Genomic DNA, 20,459 nt, shown 5'->3' with positions numbered 1-20,459 from the left:
TCAGATAGAAACTCCAGTGAGGAGAGGGCAATACTTTCACAGCTCCTGACCTGTGGGAGTGACGGGTTGGCATCGGGATGAAGTGGGAGTGAGGGCACCATCTTTATAACCCAGCTCTTCCTGCCCCTTTCTTTCTTTTTTTTTTTTTTTTTTTTTTTTTGCCTGCCCCTTTCTTGATGCTTTGTCTACCGAACATTTGCAGAGATGTTCTTGATTCATAGTAATAATAAACACGTTAGGGGGCAGAAATTGGACTTGCAGCCAGTTTTGTAGGAAGTTTCATTGCCAACACATCTCAAGATAAAGAATTTCAGTTTCTCTCTTTATTTTTTTTACCATTATTTAAGAGCGCTGAGAGTTGAAATCTCACAGTGACAACAAAAATATAATATTTTCTTCTTATTGTAAAAGTGGTCAAAGAGCTGAAAAGCCATACCATTTTTTGTATGTGTGTGTGGTACGCAGGCCTCTCACTGTTGCGGCCTCTCCCGTTGCGGAGCACAGGCTCCGGATGCGCAGGCTCAGTGGCCATGGCCCACGGGCCCAGCTGCTCAGTGGCACGTGGGATCTTCCCGGATCAGGGCGCGAACCCGTGTCCCCTGCATCGGCAGGCGGACTCTCAACCACTGCGCCACCAGGGAAGCCCGAGCCATACCATTTTAAAAAATATTTATTTACTTGGCTGCGCCGGGTCTCAGTTGCAGAATGCGGGATCTTTTTAGTTGCAGAATGCGGGATCTTTTTAGTTGCGGCATGTGGGATCTAGTTCCCTGACCAGGGATTGAACCCAGGCCCCCTGCATCCCTGCATTGGGAGCACGGAGTCTTAGACACTGGACCACCAGGGAAGTCCCCCATTTTAAAAAAATAATTTTCTTCTCCTTTTTTGATCAACATTAAGATGAATTGTCTCTTTGGGGGTGTGATTCTGGTTTAATCGGTCCAAATGTTTTGGAAAATGTTTCATGACCTATAGGTTTATTGTTTTCAAAGACTATAAATCCATCTGCCCATCTATCCATCACCTGCCTACCCATCTGAGGGCAGAATGGGAGGATGGGAAGTTCCCAGGGAAGTACCAACAGCTTGGATTGGTGGGTAGCCTGGGCAGACTTAGTACTTTATACTTTGATTTTTCTACTTGAAAAGCACGTAGATCTTAATTTTCAAAATATAGCTCTGTTTATAATGGAAGAGAAGTAAAATGTAGCCAAGACTGTTGACTTGTCATGGAATAGCCATTCTCCCTTCACCCCTATTAACCCATTTCTTTATTCAGTTTCCTTGCTTGTAACATGGGCATGATACCCAGCTCTGAAAGTGCCTATGTGATAGATGCTTGTGTTAGTTTCCACTGTCTAGCTTCGCCTAATTAGATTTGTGTTAAGCTTGAGATCATTTATAGCCAACTTTTTCCAGATTAAAAACATAAGCCTTTGTTGAACTATCTCGTCATTCTAAATTGGAACCATCTTGACTTTATATCAAAGAATTCATCTTTAGTTCAGTTACCACATAAGCCGGATTAATCCTCTAGGGGCTGCTGTCATTGTTAATTTACATCGACCTTGTTCTGAAAAAAATACTTAAAGCAGTGGAACCCTAATTTAGAACTTGCTGGTGCTTGCTTTGCCTATTCTTCTGGACCTGTAAAAATGAGTCCAATTCCCTAAGAAATCAGACTGAAGGCTTTAATAAAAATTTCAGATGCCACCCTAAGAACTAGAACTTCTTTTGATTCTTGCTCATTGTGTCAATGAAGGTGGTTACGCTGAGTGTTACCATCTTACAAATAGGGAAGCAGAGAGAGACCCAGTGACTTACCTAAAGTTGGTAGAACGTAGCCACTGGGTTCTCACTCCCAACCACTTGACCAGACTCTGTGTGTGTGTGTGTGTGTGTATGTGTGTGTGTGTGTGTGAGTTTGCTGGTTTCCTGGTGCTCAGGCTACTGGGAGCATCTGTCACAGGCACAGTGGGAATTACGTGGAGCATGCTGGGAAGCGCCTGGCTTTTCGTCTGGATTTGTGGATTTATTTTGTAACAGGGTATCTGCCAGACCATGTGCCTGGGAGTCAGCAGTAGCAGCAGCTGATGGGTGTTTCTGTGGGAGAAGAACAGACTTGCCAAGTCAGTCTGGCATATCAGGATTTGAGAGACACTGGAACTACAGGAAAAAAATTATTGAAGATGACTCTTAAGATGTCAAGGGGAAAAAAAATGACTTCTTAGGCCAGAAAAGCAAAAGCTATCATACTCTGTGAGCCCTGCGCTGAGAGATGGCTTTTCAAGGGCGGCTTACACGCGTGAGATTAGTCTGCAATGTGGATTAAGGGACTGTGGGATTTAATAACTGATGTATTAAAGAATGGCCCTGCGAATGTTACTCTGCCATAAAAACGTAACCACTCTAATTGAATTTAGAGGCAATATTAAAATTACTCTTTTGGTGATGCTTCCTAGATATATTAAATAAAATATCAAAAGTCACAGTTGATTAAGCTGAAACTTCAGCATGTGAGAGTTATTAAGCACTAAATTCTGTTGCTAGAGGTTTTTATTTTATTTTTTTCTGAAATGTAAGAAATTTCTCCCTTTACATAATTTATGGTCATTCCATTATTTCAGTGTGCCAGAAAATGTTCTCAGAGCCTTAACGGTGTTTTGGAACACAGTATATTATCTTATTGTTGGGCTGTTTATATAACGAACACTCAATATTTATTGATGGTGGTATTTCGTGAGCTGAATTCTCTCTTATGGGCAAAGAAAGCAACGGGCTATTAAGCTACATATGGTGCTTAGGGTGCTTCTAAGGAGTAATGGTGGAAAATACACCTTTTCTTCCTCCTCCCGTGGCAGTATGTAGCTTTGCTAGCCTTATGTCTGCACACAAAGACCTTCTGAGAAGTTGACCTTGATCTGGGGTGGTACTGTATAGCTGGGATGCTGCTGTGCACATACATACTCCATGGACCACTTCATGTTCCAGAGTTCCATGGACTCCAGAGAGCCTTGTGGAAATCATGAAGCTTCCATGGCAGTTATAAGCAGGGAGTATTTTCCTTTCCATCCAAACAAGGGGGGGATCTTTTCCTTTCCATCCATGGGGCAAACTTGAGGCAGGGGGGCGGGGAGGCAAGGAGGTTACGTTTATGTGTCTGAATTCAGAAACATAATGAGGAATATAGTTGAAAAGTATCTATGCATTTGGAGCAGGGGGTAGCGATTAGAAGCACCCAGGAAACCAGATCCCTTCTTGCTCTTCAGGCTGTCTCCTGGAGTCCCGAAAGTGGCACGTCCTGTATTAAAGAGTATTGTGGAATTTATTTGTAAGTATCTATATGAAAAAAATCCATAAAATATGGACATTGGTTAGAACTTATCACAAATGAGTCATACCGTTTAAGTTATGTTTCCTTTTCCCTCTGTGGACAAGAACCTCTCCCCTTTTCTGTTACTGCTTAGATTTAGAGAAATTTCTTTTATCTTGAAGAACCTTATGCCAAAGAAACAACTGTTTCACTGTGTCTGAGCTCAGTAGAAGGATGTTTGAATACTTAATGCAACTCCTGTTGAGTGATTGGCTTCTGGCAGAAGTGTTAATATGCAATCTCTTAAAGCAGAAGGTTTACATTTTTCCAGCTGCCAAACTTTGGGCTTCCTGGTGAATCACTGGGACAGACGTTCTTGGTCAAGTGTGAGTGGTGCTCTGGGGCTGCTGGTCCGAGGCTGGGGAAGCATGACAAGTTGTTTTAGATGCCTGGCCAGAGCTCAGACACGTGGGCTTGGGGACCAGCCTCTAGGGCCCAGGTGACTTCCCCTAGAAAACATCTTCACAAGTCATCCCCTGAATAGGATCATCACAGACTGAAGGAAAGGGTTAGGACCATTGATCAGAGAAGAGCTGCAGGTTTTTTCCTTCTCTGTCTGTCGCAGAGGTGTTAGTCAAGAAGAAAGCTTACTCACTTGAAAGCTTTGGATTGCAGAGCAGCTAAAAAAGAGCTGCTGCCAAAGGAATTTTCTTCTTGTTGAAGTTGTTCTTTGCCCCTAGAATACTAAGCCAAAAGGAAGGAAAAGATGAAAAATAAGCCCCTCTTTCACAATACATTTGAGTCAACCCATCAAAAAGGAAACCAGAGATTTCTCAACTAACAAATAAGTGGCATTACCGCATTTGGGAATTAGAAAAAGGCTCCTTGATAAAGTTATTTGGGAATTGATCATCAGTTGGCTCCTCGTAGGCGTGGAGCACATTGGAATTCACCTCGTCTTGTTTGGAAACTGGCAGCTTGGTGGTTATATAACGTGAAACACAAGGCCTGCCAGCCGGCCCTCATGTGCCCCCTGGGGAGTTGCAAAGCTCTATAACTCTTTCTTGAGTCAGCCAGTCCTGCCAAATAGATTTCAGTGGCCTGGGGTATGTTGTGCACAGAGCACAACATTCAGATGTCAGAATTTTACAGATGACACATCTTCCTTTGTGATTTTGCCCTCAGTAACCTCTGCCAACACCAGAGAGAAGTAAATGAGAGGCACTCATTGGGTACCCCCTACTTGTTAAAAAATGTACCATCCTAACCATTTTTGTGTCCCATTCAGTACATTCACATTGTTTGTGCTACTATCATCACTGTCCATGCAAGTTTTCTTCTTGCAAAAGTGAAACTCTGTACCCATTAAACAATAATTCTCTGTGTCCTCCCTCCCCCCAGCCCCCAGCAACCACCAACTGACTTTCTGTCTCTATTATTTGACTATTCCAGGGACCTCATATAAGTGGGATCATCCAGTATTTGTACTGTGACTGGCTTATTTTGTTTGGACCAACATCCTCAAGGTTCATCCATGTTGTAGCCTATGTCAGAATGCCCCTTCCTTTTTCAGGCTGAATAATATTCCACTGTGTGTATAGACCACATTTTGTTTATCCATTCCTCAGTCGATGGATGGATGGATTGCTTCGACTTTTTGGCTATTGTGAATAACGTTGCTGTGAACACAGGTATACAGATATTTGTTTGAGTCCCTGCGTTTTAGTCTTTTGGATATATATCAAAATGTGGAATTGCTGGATCATATGGTAATGGGCTCCTCTTTTAAAGAGGAAAAGTATCCTAAGAACCTGTGAGTACTTTAAGAGTACAGGACCTGAATGCTTGCTCTGTTCCTCCTTTCTCCAGCTCTAGTCCACATGCCTCTGTGGTCACAGGCATGGTGGGGAAAGGTGACCTTGTCCCAGGCTGAGATCACCCATGTAGATCTTCTCAATTTGACCACACATTCATTTAGCCCACTGAAGCACAGAGGATGACAAATTGAAGATCACGTCATATAAATGACCCCTCCCTCCTCCTTTTCTTTTTCTTTTCTTTCCTCTTTCTTCTTTCGAAAACTATGATTTTGGTCTCTACACAGCTGTTTTGGCCTGAACTCCAGTAAACCAATGACACTCCAGGTTGGCTACACATTGGAGTTACCTGGTTGCTTACTGCCATCCAAAACCCACCTCCAGAGATTGTGATTTAATTGGTTTGAGGTCTGACCTGGGCATGGGGGTTTGGGAAAGCTGAGTGAGTCTGCTGGGCAGCTAGTCTTCTGAAGCACCAGGTAAATGACTAAATATAAATGAATATTTTCTGCATCCCTTTCTTTCTGTCTGCTTCTTGGTTATTTCTTTAGAACACATCTGCAGATTTGTAAATCTCAGCCCACAGTTTAAAGACCTTTAATAGGCTTTTCTTTTTAAATTAATGAGCTGAATGATGTAATTTTGAAACAAAGAATGAGGAGACCTGGGTTGTATGCTTGTGTACATCATTATCTAACTGGGGAATGATGAATTACTTGTCAGGATCGCAGGTTTCTTGTGCTTTGGCTTTAAAAAAAACTTGGCTTTAAAATTAGAATGAGGATTGGCAAACCAGTTAGAAGAATGAGATTAAAGATTTTTTTTCTTAATCTTTTTTTTTTTTTTTTTTTTTTTGCGGTATGCGGGCCTCTCACTGTTGCGGCCTCTCCCGTTGTGGAGCACAGGCTCCAGATGCGCAGGCTCAGCGGCCATGGCTCACGGGCCCAGCCGCTCCGCGGCATGCGGGATCTTCCCGGACCGGAGCACGAACCCGTGTCCCCTGCATCAGAAGGCGGACTCTCAGCCACTGCGCCACCAGGGAAGCCCCTTAATTTTTATTTATTTATTTTTGGCTGCGTTGGGTCTTCGTTGCTGCCCGCAAGTATTCTCTAGTTGCGGCGAGCGGGGGCTACTCTTCGTTGTGGTGCTCAGGCTTTTCACTACGGTGGCTTCTCTTGTTGCGGAGCATGGGCTCCAGGTGCACGGGCTTCAGTAGTTGTGGCTCGCAGGCTCTAGAGCGCAGGCTCAGTAGTTGTGGTGCACGGGCTTAGTTGCTGCACGGCATGTGGGATGTTCCCGGACCAGGGCTCGAACCCGTGGCAGGCGGATTCTTAACCACTGTGAAGAAGCCCGAGATTAAAGATTTTGTTTAAAAAAAAAAAAAGTCCTCTCTGGCTTTAACATGCCATGACTCTGAATGAACAGGTGGAATTGATGGGGAGTGAGGCAGGCCTGTATTGTAGTTCCATGAGAGTGAATTACGTCATGTTCTAGCGATAATGAGCAGGAAGATAAAGAACCTTCCCACAGGGTGCTGCCGGGAGTTCTGTCCCAGAAGCAGCCTCAGGGCAGTTCTGATCAGTTACTAAAAGGATACAAAATAAAGATCTCCAAGGCTCTGTAGTTAATCAGAAAGCAGGAATGTAGTGCCAGGTAGACTGTAAGGGAGTGTTCAGGCTTTTTATGTGATGGAGAGAACATAGCAGGACTCTGGTCCAACAGAGCAGAGCGTCAGAGGCCTCCCCATCTCCATGAAAATTGTCACCTCTTTACCACCATCCACCTTGTGCCACATGCTGTTTAAATCTATATTTCTTCTTGGAAATTCTTTAAAAGTTTATACTTCTTTCTCTCCTCGGATCCTTGAGGAATGTGAATGGCTCAGGTTTTTTATGTTTGTTTTTTCCTCTCTCTAGATTAACACAGCTAATGTTGAATTATGGTGCCAGGAGCTATTAGTGTAGAAAAGCAGAGAATGCAGTCCTCCCCTGGATACCTCCAGGCATGGAATTTTACTTCCATGGTGACTTCTTAGGCCCATGGGAAAGTGAGAGGCAGTGGCCTCCTGGGGGGCGGCCGACTCAGCCTCTGGAACTGGGAGCCGGAGCCAGCCCCATAGTGTGTGACCGTCAGGATGACGCAGAGAGGCATGTGAATGCAGCCGGCTGCTGCAGCTGGTGCACTTGACTCTGGGCAGGGCGTTCCCAGGAACCCGCAGGACACTGAGGACCGAGAGTGATATAACCCAGATCTGCCAGATGTGGGAGCCAGTGTGAGTCCCGCTGGACAATTCATTAAGAAACATTTTCTGGTCATCTGGGCAGGGAACACTGGCTGCTTTCCTGCCGTCTGGGGTTGGAGGCACCCAAGTCCACATACCAGGAATCCCCAAGTTTACGAACACCTGTCTAAAATTACAGCCTGATTCTCTGAGCTGACACAGTGCAGAGCCCAGACTCTCTGATGGCCCCTGGCTTGTAATTTGTTAAAGGATTTCAACACTTTGGGTAGTGGAGGATGGGGGGAAATCAGTTAATAAAAACATACATGGAAGTTGCTGTGAGGTTTCTGTACATTCTACTAAGAACAGAAGTGGGATGGGAGGTTGTGAAAAGCCAAAAACTCTGCAGGCATTACGGCCAATGAAATACCAGAGATTGTGTTCTTCTTTTTTGTTAGATGCGTGCAGAATGTGTCATGGTGAATAACAAATGTATTTCTGAGAAGTTGTATTTTTTTTTAATCCTTGTGGATATATACATACAATCAGAAAAGTGCATTCATGCACCACTGTGTAAAATTTCACACCCAGGTAACTGTAGTGAGTTGAATGGTGGCTCCCAGAAAGAGATGTCCTCCAGAACCTGTGAATGTGATCTTGTTTGGAAATGGGTCTTTGAGATTAAATTAGGGCTCTTGAGATGAGATCATCCTGGGTGGTCCCTAAATCCAATGACAGGTATCCTTACAAGAGACAGAAGAGGAGAAGAGGCCATGGGAGAGAAGCCCACGTGAAGATAGAGACAGATTGGAGAGATACGGCCACAAGGAACAGTTGGAGACACCAGAAGCTGGAAAAGGCAAGGAACGGATTGTCCCTTAGAGCCTTCAGAGGGAGCCTGGCCCTGCCGACACCTTGATTTCTGACTTCCAGCTTCCAGAACTGTGAGAGAATAAATTTGTGTTGGGTTAAGCCACCAAGTCTGTAGTAATTTGCTCTGAAAACTAAAACAATAACCAACACCCAGCTCAAGAAACAGGATCCTCATGCCTCATTCCTGTCTTCTCATCACCCCAGGATAACCACTGTTCTGACTTCCAACACCATAGATAGAATTTATGCCCTTGGAACTTATTTAAATGGAATCATATGGTATGTGGTCTTCTGTGGCAGGCTTCTTCCACTCAGCACTGTGTGTGAGATGTGTCCTATTGTTGCGTGTTTGATCATTCCCATTGCTGTGTAGTGTTCCATGGTGTGAAGATGCCACAATTTATTTATTCTTCTCCTTCTGGGGACATTTGAGTAGCTTCCTGTTTGGAGTTATTACAAATAGTGCTTTTAGGGAACATATTGTATATTTTGTTGGCGATATTCTCAGGAGTTGAATTGTTAATATGTTCAGCTTTAGTAGATATTGCCAAACAGTTTTCTAGTTAATTTTTAAAATATCCAGTCATATTTGGAATCCTTTTGTTAAAAGGAGAATCGAATGGTGAATTCAGTAGCTGTTCTTTAATGTGGATATTTTGTAAGGTCCAAGTGTTGGACACAGGGTTTTCTAGGAGCAAGGACCCTCTTCCTTAGGTGGGAACTCTGCATTCTCAGTGAGGAGTACTCCATGTGTCAGAAGAACCCGTCACAGGGCCAGGCAATTGTTAGAGCCCTAACAGAGAGGCTGCTGAGCTACTGACTGTGAATTCTAAATATTCTTAACCCATCACTGGAAAGATGAATGGCACAGCTGCAGTATCCTCCACCTTGAGCGTCAGCAACAAATTTGCAGTCTCATAAGAGCTCCAGTTTTAACTCTCCTTTCCAGCTTTCAGGTTTAGTTCTACACTCTATACCTGAGAAAGCGATCAAATGATGTGCAGCGTTTCTAAATATCCTGCTTTGATAGGCCTGTGGAAAAAGTACTGGTGTAGTGGAGTAAACTAGATTAAAATTCAAGGCCCCACCCGTCTAAAGTGGAGGCTGCTTCTCAGTTGCCTGATGCCTCTGGACCCTTGTGGGAATAGGGGAGAGTGGGTTTGACCTTGAAGTACTGAAATGGGGCTTGGAAAGGGGAAGAAGGTGTGGTGACAGCAACCTAGCAATCATTGTAAAAGATGTCTTTGTTTTCTTACTTCAGTAGCAATGCATCTTCCTTTTAAGAATGAGAAAAATACAGGTCTGCCAGATAATACCCACGAATCTGACTCCCAGAGTTAACCACTGTTGAATATATTTGCATATACACTGCATGTATAAACCTTCCTTTCAATGCAGACATCTATTTCTGCAGTTTACAAATATTTATTGAATGCCTGCCATGTGCCAGTCCCTAGGGATAAAGCATGAATAAACAGACAAAACCCCTGTCTGCATGGAGCTGACATTCCAGGGAGATTATGTATAAAATACTACTACTAAAATGAGATCATACGGCACACACTTATTATCAACTGCTTTCTTCTACTGAACAATACTTTTAACGTCTTTCCATGGAAGCAGATATTCTGATATAACTTTTGTAGATTTATCAGTGAACTAAACCTCTGCCCTTAAGAAGACTGCCATTGTCAGGAGTCAGCCAGCCTGCCCTGTCCCTGGGATCGATTTGCTTTGTAACAAATCAAATTGTAGTAAATCAAAATTTGGAAAATAAAAGAGCCTTTGTCAGAGCAAAAGTTACCATTGGATGAAATTTGCCTGAGCACCTTTTATTATGGAACTTGTACTTTGGCATCATCTAGAAATGGGCCAGCCATTGGTAGCCACATGAGATATTTTCTTTCTTTCTTTCTTTCTTTGGTGGAAGACCAGACTCTTGTTTATTTATTTTTCCAGGTTTATTGAGTTGTAATGGACATACAACACTGTATAAATTTAAGGTGAGTAATACAGTGATTTGACTTACACATATCGTGAATTCTTTCTGTTTCTTAAGGAGTGGTGTTTACCTCCTTCAGTCTCTTGAATTTCTAGGAGTGAATATTTCCCGTCTCTCCTACAGTTCATTAACCATGTCATACTCACTAAAGTTATTCTCAGTCTTGCTGGCTTTGTCATCTCTGGACTAGCATTTCTCAAACTTTGTTTCCAGGCAAAATGAATTTCCAGGATAAAAGGGTTCCATGGTTGGGAATTCCTTGGTGGTCTAGTGGTTAGGACTCCACGCTTTCACTGCCGAGGCCATGGGTTCAATCCCTGGTTGGGGAACTAAGATCCAAGATCCAAGTGTGGCCAGAAAACAAACAAACAAAAAAACCCCACGCACACAAGGGTTCCATGGTTACATAAACTTGAGACATGCTAGGGTAAGTAAAGTCACTATGTCCTATGATAAAGGACTTTTCAGAGCCTATTCTATGCCCATTGGCTTTGGGTCTCTCTGGAAAGGCGATCTTTTATTCATTTAACTACTATTTATTGAGCATCCATGAGCCAGATGCTGGGGTTACACTAGTAAACAGGACAGACAAGGTCTCTCTTTGTTTTTTTGTGTTTTTTTAAAATTTATTTTATTTTTATTTGGCTGTGATGGGTCTTAGTTGCAGCGTGTGGGATCTTCGTTGCAGAGTGCGGGATCTTTAGTTGTGGCATGCGGGCTCTTAGTTACGGCATGCAGGATCTAGTTCCCTGACCAGGGATGGAACCTGGGCCCCCTGCATTGGGAGCATGCAGTCTTAACCACTGGACCACCATGGAAGTCCCAAGGTCTCTCTTTTCACATGCTAAGTGGTTGAAACAGCCGCAGACACATAAATCCATACGTGAAATAAATGAATAAGTAACTTCTGATAGTGATAAAAGCTGAAAAGACAGTAAAACAAGATGACATTATAGAGTGGGGATAGAGTGTTTTCACTTTGGGAAATGTTGCTTTTGATGTAAAACTGTAGCTTTGTGCATTTTAAACTTTTCTTTCTGGTTTACCATTAGTTTTGTTATTACTAAGTATATTTTAAAAATCTGCATCTTGGTCTGCCGCTGTTTTAACGCTACTAGTTGACTATTGGAAATGCAGTCATGTATGACACGATACTGATGCTCCTAGTGACCAATGACAGGCATTTGGCTGGAGTTAGAGCTGGTGGCCATTACCAGATGTGTTAATAGCTATAACAGATGCAGTTGGTACCCTGCCCATATTCCTTCATCTTTACCACTTCAATGCACATTGGCCTGACTTCTGACTTACAGCACCTGCATTTCTTTGCTTGAAGATTTTTCTGGCCTATAGGTCACTTTGCTGCCCATGAAGCAGTGCTTCCTGGGAGCAGCCCAACCAATGACTGACATACCCCAGCTCCCTCACCCTTCGGGGTGGGTAAATCTAAGGGGTGTGTCTACATGGTTTTTGCAGGTTCCACCAGTGGGGTTCAGCTCAGTTGTGCAGGGTGGTAATTGGCTTGAAACACACCATTTATTTCATATCTTCCCTTCTCTATATCACTTCCTCATTCCTTTTACCTCCCAAATAAATTGCTTGCACTTGAGTTCTTCTCTTTCTTTTTTTTTTTAAGAAGACTCAGGGCCGCCCGCGTATCCATGCTGTCACTTCTCACTCCTGATTTCTCTCCTGTTCCCTTTTCTCAGTTCTTTTCTGCTGGGGTAATCCACGTTAAGAGCTAGCCCATGTCAGAATCAAATCTATGACCTTGAATTCCACTCACAGTGATTAGTCACATAGATGACTGGTCATGTCATTTAGCTGATCATGACAAATGAAAAAAGAGAAGACAATCTAATGACATCTGTCTACAGAATTACATGAGGGGAACGTGAGGGGAAAACACACTCAACTCTAGAATGATGTGGCCGGTTTTCAGTGGCTGTCTTGACCAATGACTTGGGCAGCTGTACATTGCATACATTGACCTGTAATTAAATGTGAGTTAGCAGTTTGTAACTATGTATTAGCCAACATAAACTCTGCTTTAAGGAGGTTGGAATGATGTCTTCGATAACAGCTGCCTACTTTCCTTTTAGTCATTTGATTGAACTGGCAAATCACATTTCTTATTTTAAAAAAATTAATGGCTAAGTACATCTCGATTTTAGCTCAGGTTGTTTTAGAGAACCTGAAAAGCTAGACATTCCTCTTGCTTGGCATCCTGTTATGCCAAAATAATGAGATAAAATAGAAGAAGTTTGGCGCTATTACTAATGCAGCAGATCCTAATAATTAGTTACATTTCCTTTCCTGAAAAGCAAACATCTATCAAAAATCAAATAGTGAAAGTTTATTTTTTACTTCTTAGTTCTCAAGAAATGCTTACAAAGATAGAATGGTTTACGGATTTGGGCTGCAAACTTGAACTTGTTAAGACAACCCTGATGGGGATAAAGGTTTCTCAACCTAGAGGCTGACATCTTAGTATCGTCACACAGATAGAATTCCAGAATATTACATCCATTTTGACAACAAAATTACATTAAAAAAAAACAGCCTAAAAAATTAACAAAAAAATCCAGCCTATTTTATAGTCTCATTTCTAGTGTTTTTGAAAAGCTATCAGTTATTGTTTCTTCTTGTTTCTCAAATATTTCTATTAATCTCTCATTCTGGACATACAAGAGAACTGTGTTCCTGGTCTTCTGTAGCTGGATGAGGCCACATGACTAGTTCTGGCTAATGACCTGTAACGTGAGCGACATAGTGCCACATTCAGCATTTTCTTGCTAGTGTGGGCCCTCCAAGAGTTCTCCCTTCCCCTTTTGTGTGGTGACCAGCAAAGTTCAAGGTGGTGACTGCTCTCTCAACCCGGGTGTCTGAGTGATGAGGAGGATCAGAGCAGTCCTGTTGACCTGCTTGAGCAAGGAGTAAACTTTGGCTGTTGTGGGCCATGGAGATCTTGTAGTTCTTTGTTACCACAACATAACAGACCAACCCTGACTGATACAGCTATGGGCATAACATACAGCAGCTTACAGGGAGAGCACTTCTAGCTGATTCTATTATGTTGTCATGGTGACATTGCTAGAGAGTTTTTGTTGTTGATTATAAAAAACTGAACACATATAATCAGCATTGAGAAATAAATTTCTTTGTTTTTTATTTTATTTTTAAAAAATATTTATTTATTTATTTGGTTGTGCTGTGTCTTAGTTGTGGCTCGTGGGCTCCTTAATTGCAGCAGGCCGCCTCCTTAGTTGTGGCATGCGAACTCTTAGTTGCCACACACATGTGGGATCTAGTTCCCTGGCCAGGGATCGACCCCAGTCCCCCTGCATTGGCAGCGCGGAGTCCTAACCACTGCGCCACCAGGAAAGTCCCTGTCTTCGTTTTTTTTTTTTTAATATTTATTTATTTTGGATGGACTGGGTCTTAGTTGCGACACACAGGAAACTTGTTGCAGCATGCAGACTTCTTAGTTGCAGCATGCAGACTCTTAGTTGCAGCATGTGGACTCTTAGTTGTGGCGTGCTTGCGGGATCCAGTTCCCCAACCAGGGATCAAACCCAGGCCCCCTGCATTGGGAGCACAGAGTCTTACCCACTGGACCACCAGGGAAGTCCCTAGAAATAAATGTCTTTGGATATGGGACAGTTTATATGTATTGGCCATCTTTTTTTGTGTGTGTGGAAGTATAGTTGATTGACAGTGTTGTGTTAATTTCTGCTATACAGCAAAGTGATCCAGTTATACATGTATATACATACTCTTCTCAATTATGATTTATTACAGGATATTGAATGTAGTTCTCCTGCTATACAGTAGGACCTTGTTGTTTATCTATTTTATATATAGTAGTTTGTATCTGCTAATCCTAAACTCCTGCTTTATCCCTCCCCCACCCCCTTTCACCTTTGGTAACCATAAGTTTGTTTTCTGTGTCTGTGAGTCTGTTTCCGTTTCATCAATAAGTTCATTTGCATCATATTTTAGATTCCACATATGTGATACATATGGTATTTGTCTTTCTCTGACTTACTTCACTTAGTATGATAATCTCTAGGTCCATCCGTGTTGCTGCAAAAGGCATTATTTTATTCTTTCTTATGGCTGGGTAGTATTCCATTGAGTGTATATACCATATCTTCTTTATCCATTCATCTGTCTATGGATTCCATGTCTTGGCTATTGTAAATAGTGCTGCTATGAACATTGGGGTGCATGTATCTTTTCGAATTAGAGCTTTTGTCTTTTCCAGATATATGCCCAGGAGTGGGATTGCTGAATCATATGGCAGTTCTATTTTTAGTTTTTTGAGGAACCTCCGTACTGTTCTCCATAGTGACTGCACCGATTTACATTCCCACCAACAGTGTAGGAGGGTTCCCTTTTCTCCACATCCTCTCCAGCATTTGTTATTTGTAGACTTTTTTTTTTTTTCAGTTTATTTTTGGCTGCGTTGGGTCTTCATTGCTGTGCGCGGGCTTTCTCTAGTTGCGGCAAGTGGAGGCTACTTTTCATTGCGGTGCGCGGGCTTCTCCTTGTGGTTGCTTCTCTTGTTGCAGAGCACAGGCTCTAGGCGCACGGGCTTCAGTAATTGTGGCTTGTAGGCTCTAGAGCACAGGCTCAGTAGTTGTGGCACATGGGCTTAGGTTTTCTGTGGCCTGTGGGATCTTCCTGGACCAGGGCTCCAACCCGTGTCACCTGCATTGGCAGGCGGATTCTTTTTTTTTTTTTTTTTTTTTGGCAGGTGTATTCTTAACCACTGCGCCACCAGGGAAGCCCAGTCCCTAGACTTTTAATGATGCTCATTCTGACTGGTGTGAGGTGGTATCTCACTGTAGTTTTGATTTGCATTTCTCTAATAATCAGCGATGTTGAGTATCTTTTCATATGCCTGTTGGTGTATTGACCATCTTTCATTTGATTATTTTCCACTCCTTATGCTTAGAATTTGGAAATTCTGAAACACAAATGAATTTTTGGTGTTGCTGAGAATTGAATTCTGAGAAGAAAACGTTGCAGGAATTACAGAGAGCATTTTTGGAGTAGTGCCAAGTGTAATACTTGTCCTTAGAGAAAAAAATGCGAGAGAGCACAACTTGAATTGGGGTGTGGAAAGAACACATTTTCAAAATACCGCCCCTCTAACAAACACTTTCGTGAGGGAGACACTTCCCCTTCCCCATAATTTTCTTCTCCATCTCCTCCTACTGTTGAACTATGTAGATTCTTGCATGCGGTAATTTCCCCATGAAAATTATGTGAAAAATATTTTCAGTCTTCTGAGCATAACCAAATATGCAGGTTTTTAACTAGTTCCGTGAGGCATCTAAGTCTCATTCCTGGCTTTCTTTGAGTTGAGTCATACAAAGGTTAGTGCTTGTCTTTCCTAAACCAAGTTAGGTTAGGTTCCTTTGTGACAAGTATTACGCTAAACTTGAGCCTTAATCTCCCCCTGTTTACTATGGAATTACTGTGTCAGCCTTTGAATTCCAGTCCACTGAGACACATGGAAAGCACTTACTGTTCCCCTCTGGTTGAGCCCACCTGAGAGCATTACGTGCAGTTCATTCTACAAAAAATGTTTTCATTTCTGTCAGACTTCTCAAGCGATTTTAACCCAGACTCATACATGGTGATTGAAAGAGTTAGTATTATCACAGATAAGCAGAATTATTTCTATTTAGGCCAGAGAAGAGAAGGTTGAGGGTGATACTGTCAAAAGTGGGTAAGTGGGTATTTTTTAATTCAGAAGTGATACACAGGGGCTTCCTTGGTGACGCAGTGGTTAAGAATCCGCCTGCCAATGCAGGGGACACGGGTTCAAGCCCTGGTCCAGGAAGATCCCACATTCCACAGAGCAACTAAGCCCAAGCGCCACAACTACTGAGCCTGCGCTCTAGACCCTGCGAGCCACAACTACTGAGCCCACGCACTGCGACTACTGAAGCCCATGCGCCTAGAGCCCCTGCTCTGTGACAAGAGAAGCCACCGCAATGAGAAGCCCGTGCACCGCAACGAAGAGTAGCCCCCGCTCCCTGCTCGTTCCAACTGGAGAAAGCTCTCACGCAGCAACGCAGACCCAGCACAGCCAAAAATAAATAAATTCATTAAAAAAAAAGTGATATACAAATAACCCACGTATATTTACAGTAAGAAGTCCTCTTTCAACCTTCCCAATTCTGTCCTTCTCTGCAGAGCTTACCACCATCAAAAATGTGCTGTTTATCCTTTCAGACTTTATTCTGTGCATTTACAAACATGAAAATAAGACTTACCTAGGTTTTTTTTTTTTTTTAACATAAATGTCCACACAAGACATGTGATAAACTCACCTTTTAAAAACGTTATATATAATGGAAGTCTCTCTCTGCAGGTACACTTATATCTACCACATTCTTTTTAGCAGCAGCTCATCAAGTAGATGAACAAAAATGTAACTATTCCGTTAATGATCAACATTCAGGAAGTTTCAATTTCTTGCTATTGCAAATAAGATAAATCTCTATTTCCATAAACTCATTTGTGTGTTTCTTTATGTTTTCACGCAGATGTGTATTTTCCCAGGATGGATTCTTAAGGTGGAATTACTGGTCCAAAATATGCACATCTTCAGGACTTCTCTGGCAGTCCAGTGGTTAAGACTCTGCTCTTCCAATGCAGGGGGCACGGGTTCGATCCCTGGTCAGGGGACTAAGATCCCACATGCTGTTTGGCGTGGCCAAAAAAATAAAAAATTAAAAAAAATAAAAATATGCACATCTTCAATTTTGGCAGACGTTGCCATCATGCCTTCCCAAAAGCCGTATCACTTCATAGTCCTACCAGCAGTGTTCCATGATCTCTTTTTTCTCAGTTATTTCTGTTTCCTCCTCTTTCACCATATTTACTGGCTGTCTATAGAGTTGTCAGATAAAATATAGGATGCCCAGTTAAATTTGAGTTACAGAGAAACAAAAAATAATTTTTTTAGTATAAGTATGTCCCAAGTATTGCATGGGAGATATTAATACTAAAAAAATTATTTGTTGTTTATCTGAAATTCAGATATTATTGGGTGTCCTGTATTTTTCTTCGTTGAACCTGGCAACTCTAGCTTACCTAATACCAAAGACAAGACCTCATTCGCTCCTCAAGGAACTTACCTTCTAGTGGTGGAGAAAGACTACTGCAAAACGCTGTTTTCCTTACTGCTGCCAGAGGGATCTTTCTGACAAGATCACAGTCTCTCCTTATAAAGACGAGCCTTTTCCTTCGAGGTCTGCCCCCCTGCTGGGCGCTAGGCTCATTTTCCCCACCACTAACAGCCATGCCCTCTTCAGCCCTATACATCCTCTCCACTCTCAGCACTTCTTTTGTTTGTTTGTTTTCATTTGTGGTAAAAAACACATGACATGAATTTACCCTCTTAAAAGTTTTTAAATATATAGTACAGTATTATGAACTTTATGCGCATTGTTGTACAACAAATCTAGAGCTTTTTCACCTCACATGACTAAAACTCTATACTCATTCTCTGGTAACCCTGGTGACCACTATTCTAGTTTCGTTTCTATGGGTTTGATTACTTCAGATACCTTATTTAAGTGGAATTATGCGATGTTTATCTAGTTTGTGATTGGCTTATTTCACTTAGCATAATGTCCTCAGGTTCATCCATGTTGTAGCATATGGCAGGATTTCTTTTTTTATGGCTGAATAATATTCCATTGTATGTTTACACCACATTTTCTTTATCCATCCATTGATGGACAGATGCTTCCATGTCTTGACTATTGTGAATAATGCTGCAGTGAACATGGGTGTCAAATATTTCTTTGAGATTGTATTTTCAGTTCTTTTGGATATATACCCAGAAGCGAGATTGCTTCTGGATATGGTAGTTTTAATTTTTTGAGGAACCTCTCCTCCATACTGTTTCCCATAGCAGCTGCACTGTTTTACATTCCCGCCACAATTGTTCCAATTTCTCCACATCCTCGTCAACACTTGTCATCTTCTGTTTTTCTGATAGTAGCTATCCTAAAGTATGTGAGGGGATGTCTCATTGTGGTGTTTTGTTTTTTTTTTTTTTGTAGTACATGGGCCTCTCACTGTTGTGGCCTCTCCCGTTGCGGAGCACAGGCTCCGGACGCACAGGCTCAGCGGCCATGGCCCATGGGCCCAGCCGCTCCGCGGCATGTGGGATATTCCCGGACCGGGTCACGAACCCGTGTCCCCTGCATCGGCAAGCGGACTCTCAACCACTGCGCCACCAGGGAAGCCCTCATTGTGGTTTTGATTTGCATTTCCCTGATGATTAGTGATGTTGAGTACCTTTTCTCCCACTTTTACCTGTCAACATTCTAGATAAATAAATATGGCATATCCATATAATGGAATATTATTTGGCATAAAAAGGTATGGAGTGGGCCTTCCCTGGTGGAGCAGTAGTTAAGAATCCACCTGCCAATGCAGGGGACATGGGTTCGGTCACTGGTCCGGGAAGATCCCACATGCTGCAGAGCAACTAAGCCTGTGCACCATACCTGCTGAGCCCACGTGCCACAACTCCTGAAGCCCGCGTGCCCTAGAGCCTGCAAGCCACTAATACTGAGCCCACATGCCACAACTACTGAAGCCCGAGTGCCTAGAGCCTGTGCTCTGCAACAAGAGAAGCCTCCGCAATGAGAAGCCTGTGCACCGCAACGAAGAATAGCCCCCACTCACCACAAATAGAGAAAGCCCGCGTGCAGCAACAAAGACCCAACGCAGCCAAAATAAAATTAAATTAAAAAAAAAAGGTGTGAAGTACTGATACATGCTACAAGATGGATAAACCTTGAAAATATCATGCTAAGTGAAAGAATCCAGACACAAAAGGCCACATATTAAAAAAAAAAAAGCCACATATTGTGTGATTCCATTTATATGAAATGTCTAGAACAGACACATCCATAGAGACAGAAAACTGATTACTGGTTGCCATAGGCTAGGGAGAATGGGAATTAAGTGCTCGTGGGTACGGGACTTCTTTTGGGAGTAATGAGAATGTTCTGAAATTAGATACAGTAGTGGGCATGGTTATAGAACGTTGTGTGTATATATTAAAAACTACTGGATATTATATTTTAAAGAGTTAGTTTAGGGAACTCCCTGGTGGTCCAGTGGTTAAGACTCCGAGCTTTCACTGCCGAGGGTGCAATTCAATCCCTGGTCGGGGAACTAAGATTCCACAAGCCATGTGGTGGGGGAAAAAAAAGAGTTTTATGATCTATGAATTCTATCTCAATTAAAAAACTCTTAATTGCCATTCTCTATTCTTAATGTCTTTAGGTTGTTTCTAAAAGTTGAACACCGAGGAACAACATTCATGTGATTATTGCTGTGTAAACATTTTCACTGCAGGCCCAGGCACTAGGGTTATATTATCTTCTCTACAGGATTAACATCACAGACCACCTAAAAAACAGTATTTCATGCATCAAGGTCCAAATGAATTCTCTGTTTTGTACTATCAACTACAGCTGTTTTGTTTTCCTGGAGTTCCTACTTATCTTTCTTTTTCATGTGGACAAAAAATAATGCTCTTTCATCATCTAGTGTGATTACCATGCTCTCGGTTACGAGACATCCCCTAACTTCTCAGAGCCACCATCATCTTGTCCCAACCCACCAGCCACTGTCCTCAGTTTAACTGCCTTGGCTCAACATTTTATTGAATTTCTTGTCATCGTCTTTTTCCCTTATTTTGAAGCCTCTTGAATGGGTATACCCTCTTGGAAATTCCGAATAAGAAAAAGTACAGGAGAGATAAACTTTCTGAATCCTAGCATGTCTGAAAATATCTTAATTTTCTTCTTCTACTTTGCCTGTGCCTCAGTTTTCTCATCTGTGCGATGGGGGTGATCATAAATTGCACTTACCTCAGCGTTGTTAATGAGGATTAAATGTGTTAGTGTGTGAAAAGCTGTTAGACAATCTTTGGCACATAGTAAATTTGTTCAGTAAACGTTAGACCTTAATGTTGTAATTGAAGCCCATTAGATGTACCATAGCGTTCAGCACTCTGAAAATGTTATATGGACTAACTGTAAAGTAATAAGATGAAAGTTTGTGTGATTAAGTAAATAATCCTATTACCGTAGTTGCATCATAGGGTTATGAATTATTCCTTAGTGTTTTTCTTCTCTTATTTCATGAAGTCATAATCAGTGTTGTAGGATTTACTGTGCTTTTTTTT

The 20,459-nt window shown here is 42.2% G+C and overlaps 1 protein-coding gene across 9 annotated transcripts in view; it reads left to right on the top strand.

Annotated features, from left to right (window-relative positions):
- PITPNC1 (phosphatidylinositol transfer protein cytoplasmic 1) overlaps positions 1-20,459 on the top strand; it is a 256,157-nt gene that overhangs the window by 73,440 nt on the left and 162,258 nt on the right. For 4 of the 9 annotated variants that reach the window (XM_089901458.1, XM_089901462.1, XM_089901461.1 and 1 more), the window contains one exon: positions 1-20,459. This exon is cut by the window's left edge; it is cut by the window's right edge and continues 19,468 nt beyond it. The exons of the other annotated variants lie outside the window; for them this stretch is intronic. The gene's annotated coding sequence lies outside the window, so the exon portion shown is untranslated. 9 annotated transcript variants of the gene reach the window in all.

This window comes from Delphinapterus leucas, chromosome 19 (genome assembly GCF_059928025.1).
Source record: "Delphinapterus leucas isolate spDelLeu-1000000601 "Yukka" chromosome 19, BTC_Dleu_Yukka2, whole genome shotgun sequence".
Lineage (NCBI taxonomy): Eukaryota > Metazoa > Chordata > Mammalia > Artiodactyla > Monodontidae > Delphinapterus > Delphinapterus leucas.
This window is presented reverse-complemented; position numbering and strand designations above follow the sequence as displayed.